This window comes from Crassostrea angulata, chromosome 8 (assembly GCF_025612915.1).
Source record: "Crassostrea angulata isolate pt1a10 chromosome 8, ASM2561291v2, whole genome shotgun sequence".
NCBI classification, from domain to species: domain Eukaryota; kingdom Metazoa; phylum Mollusca; class Bivalvia; order Ostreida; family Ostreidae; genus Magallana; species Magallana angulata.
In genome coordinates, this window is record NC_069118.1 from 7,588,551 (window position 1) to 7,593,443 (window position 4,893).

Sequence of the window (4,893 nt, forward strand, 5' to 3'; positions counted from 1 at the left end):
TAGGTGTACTATGTGATGTAAAATCTATTAAAATATAATATATTTCAAATGGATGATATGCTTGATGCAAATCTGACATTTATGATATATATTACCTAGAATATCCACGAACAAATATAGCTTTACAGGTTTGCACTATGTAGATTTAAGTACTCTAAAGTAAAAAAAAAACCAACCCATTGTCTTCAAGCCAAATATAATTAAGCGACAGTCAAAATGCAAATGATGAATACACAATCAAGTAAATTTCCGTAATTTCTTCACTTATCGAGCAAAAGTATAAACAAAGAATAGATTGGAACGAGCGAGGAAGCAGTAGTAGTGATCAATCAAAAGTCCACAAGCAGTGCACTAGTAATTAGGCAAGTACTGAGACAGTCATAAAACTTGCCCTAAAATGACTAACATAAATAAATAACTAAGATTCCAAATGTCATTGACGAAATCACCATGTGAGGCAAAAAACATTCACAATAAAGTATTTCATAATGAGAAAATGACTTCATCGATTTGTAAATCAGAAGATTTCCATATTAAAGGTGTACAGTTCAGGATATGCCGCTAGGGGTTTGAGGTTTGAATCAAGGTAATCAGGGAAATCTCAGTAAATAAGAAAGCGTGTGACTAATGTCCACCAACGCGCATTGTTTTTCACTTAAATGTCAAGCATTTGAAAAATGTGTGTCCTTAAACATATCCTTAATGGGAAAATGTTTCCGAAGCAAATAAATAAACCAGCTGTTTTATTTAAATTTCTTTAAGGATTTAGTCATATCCTTAGCAAACTAATCACAGTCATGTTAGAATAATTACATCAGATATTTCATTGTAAAGCAGCTGTACCTATACGCCCTTGAACGAGTAATAGAAAGTTATGAAACACGAAAAATTATAAAAATTATTTATGTTCCTTCTTTATTTTCCATTGGATTATTTTTTTGTGGAGCTATTTTGTTTTGCTAGATAATTGCCAGGAAATAAAATAATTGCAAACAGAAGGCCAATACAGAAACCAGAACACGCCTATCATTGTTGTTGCTTGAAGCTGTTACATGATGAACTTACGGTTTAAATAACATAGATGGAAGGTCTACTTTAAATTCAAAACGCTTGGCTATTTTAATGGTTAATCAGTTGTTGAATGATATGCTGTTTTCGTTTTTATAGGCAATGTTCGAGGACATTTCACAGAGTAGGTTCTTGTTCACGACAAGCTTCATGAAATAGTCTAATAGGCAAACTGTTGTACTAGAGAATTACTTCATTTGCGATGTAGTTATTTTGCATTGACTGTTTAAAACATCTTTCTGTACAAGTGGACGGACTGGTTGCCTGAATACAATGAGCACGGGGACCAAAATCAAGAAGTTATGACATTCGCAGGGTGAGGATTATTGATGTTACTAGACTTTGACCCGTGCGTGCACGGGTTGACATTGCATATCGGACATTTACGAAATAGGTACATCGACAGACCTTATTATTGACATTTACATAACCAAGCTATAAGCCTACAAAATTGCGATTAAGTTCACTACATAATCTAACTGTGTCTCGGGAAAGGCCCTCACCACAGTTAGAATGCATCCCTTATACCCGTAATGTAGCAGAAAATTGCAGAATCGCTCCGGAACGATTTTGGAGAAAGTTTATGAAGTTGCCTTGAAAATAACAGTCAAATTCATCACAACAAACTTTTCTGAGACTGCAAATACCTTTCAACTAAAATTTTAATCCATAGAATGGAAGAATTTAACACCTTTTCACCAACGTACACGTATTTTCTTTGTAAAACTGAATCCGTAGGACATTATTCATTTTTACGATAAAACATATTCTATCTTCACTGTCCTAACAAATATAATGTAATTTTTTTGCATGTAATCAAATATTTTTTGTCATCACGAAGACAAAAGTAAGTACCTAGTTACATTTTTTTTTATTTCATACGTTCTCTCATAAGAAATTATTAATATATATGAACAGAGTATATAGCAAAAGTCCAATAAAAATTTACCTGTATTTGTATTATCATTTCTGAGTTTATTCATGCAGATGTAATATTGTTGAAACATAAACTAAAGATCTCGTTAGCGTGAATGTATTGCGCAAGCGCAAGATTGTAAAATCCAAAAAATCCAGGTGATTTCCGGGATTTTTGGAGGAATTTTCGTTGATTATTAATTAGCGAAGCTCAACTGAGAAAAAATAAAAACAAATTGGTAATCTTCAAGTACCAATGATGTTTAAAATATATAAAACAAAAGACAGTATTCTTCCTATTTCTCGGTATTAAAGACCAAAAATTCGAGTCTATTATTTTAATATAGTAGTATAGAAGTCTAGTTGTTTTATATCACAAATGAAAATGTATTCATTGATTACTGACCCTGTTCTTTAAATTTGCTAACATAACAGGTAAACTAAACGAAAAGAAGCTTTCCTGAGAGATAAATGATCGTGGCCATTCTTAGACTTTATATATTCCTTTAAACGGAGAGGCCTGTGTAATGATACATTAAAATGTTCAAATGTTAATGCAAAAAAAGTTGGAATTTTCTCTATGAATCAATAGTTAACATTAAAATTTTTTACTAATTCAGGTTGTAACTCGGCATCTGATTGGATAGAAAAATTTAGTAAAATCTGTATAACCTGGTTTGCACGTCACAGGACACGTCACAATGCACTAACGTCAAAAACGTACTAATCCCCCCGACGTTACTTTTGAATTTTAAACAGACAAATATTATTTTTAAAAGTAAAACGCACTCAATTTTAACGGTAAATAACAGAAAATTAAATTATAAGGAATAAACTCAATATCTACCCAAGTTATACTTGTATAACCTGGGTTGGAGCAAATTATGCTTTTTTATAATCCGCTTCGCGGATTGAAAAGCGTAAACTGCCCTAACCCAGGTTATACGAGTATAACTTGGGAAGACATTGGGTTAATTTCTTAAATTAATACATTTGTAATAAACAAATGAAATTTGAAGTTTCAATAATATGATATGAAATTTAGTCACATTTTACAACAATACAAATGATTTGTATTTGCAAGATCTTAGTTATGATAAGGGAAGAAGAAGTAGAACTAAATTTGATGCTGATTGTGTAAACGAACTGTCGACTCTCCACCTTTCTGAGACTAGAGATATACGATTCGCAAGCTGAACGAAGATGTGGTCTTTTTCTACATTGATGTCTCCTTTGATATGATTAAAACACTTCTGGAGAAACAAAAAAAATTTTTTGTCCAAGCATGATAATTTGATATTAATATAGGTATTGAATTGATTTGGTTTAGTTCAGGAAGTACAATGGATAGATGTATTGTTAATTGGCGTCTGGAAAAGTTTCTCATCGCTCAATGCTTCAAGTTTTGATCGTCATAAATATTATTCGACATTTTTGTTTTTAGAACAGCTACCCCTTTTTATTACACGATCACAGTTTAAACTATTCATAATAGAATTCTTAGAAATTGATTGACAATCAAAATGTTTGACACAGGAAAATAAAAAAATCCACTTATTATTTTATTGCATTTGTTATCCAATTGTCCTAATTGTTAAAATATAAAATCATATTGACCATTTACGTTAAAAAACATCTTTATATAGAATATTTTATGAAAAACACCTCCGATTGAATACTTGACTGACAAAACTCAAGAACCACTGCATCAGAAATGCCAATATAGACAACAAAGACTTTATGTATATTATTTTACTTCTTTAACTCTGAAACCAGACTACGAATGGACCCCACAAGGATTTCAGAGTTCTACCTAGAAATGTTTTGTAGAAAATCCCAAAATTACTTTTTCTTAGAAATCTCAATGCTTTGATTTTTATATTATTTTGCAAGCATTCTAAGGTGATGTAGAATCTAAATTATCCCCCCAAAAAATATATATAATTTTTTTCAAAAAATTGTAATTCATGTGACATTATCATGCAGGCTTCCAAATAGAGCATTTAGTTTAAATTTTTCAAACTTAAGTTAACAAAATAAACAGAATTTTTACGAACTGTTAGGAGAAAAAACATATGTGTTGTGTTGTTTTAGCATGTTGTGGTTAGTATGTTGATATTTCATACACGTGTACTATATAGTGCCACAGTTTCACTTCATCAAATGTTATAAAAGTAAAATATCTAACACTTTAAGGTATCGCATACCTCAGTGTTGTTGTATCAAGAATTTCTTTATATTCTGTAGACAAAACATACTTAAAAAATACAAAGATAAGGGGGTGGGGTCAGAGTTATGACCCATTTTATTTGACCTTTTTGCACCTTAAATGAAATTTCAGCCCGATTAGAATTTTTTTCGGCGATTTTGATTAAGCAAACTTATTTCCTCAAGTTTTTTTATTATGCGAAATTGTAACACTAAATAGAGGGATTATGAAAAAAAATGTACGAAGCTGCATGACTTTTTTGTGACCTTTATGCACTTAAAACAGATAATTTCTATACTAGTTACAATTTGATTTGGAATAAAAACTTTTTACATATCAAAAATGTTAGAAGATTTTTCCAGGTTGCTTAGATATGTATTATGTATTTAGTAATTTGACATCATAAAACATTGGGGTCAGTGATGTCAGATTTTAGATATAGTGCTCCAAAAGTAAAATTCTCGAAAAAAGCTTAAGAATTCAGACATTTTATATATTTGCATTATTTTATTTAAACGTCGATCACTGTCATGATTTAATTTTATACATGCCATACATATTACAAACTTATCAAATGTTGAAAATGTGAATAATGAATAAAGTTTCATAAAAAGCATTTTAAATTATGGAAGTGAAGTTGCCCACAAGGGACAGGATATTGAAAAGGTCCACCTTGAGTTTATACGCTTTGTGCTTGGTGT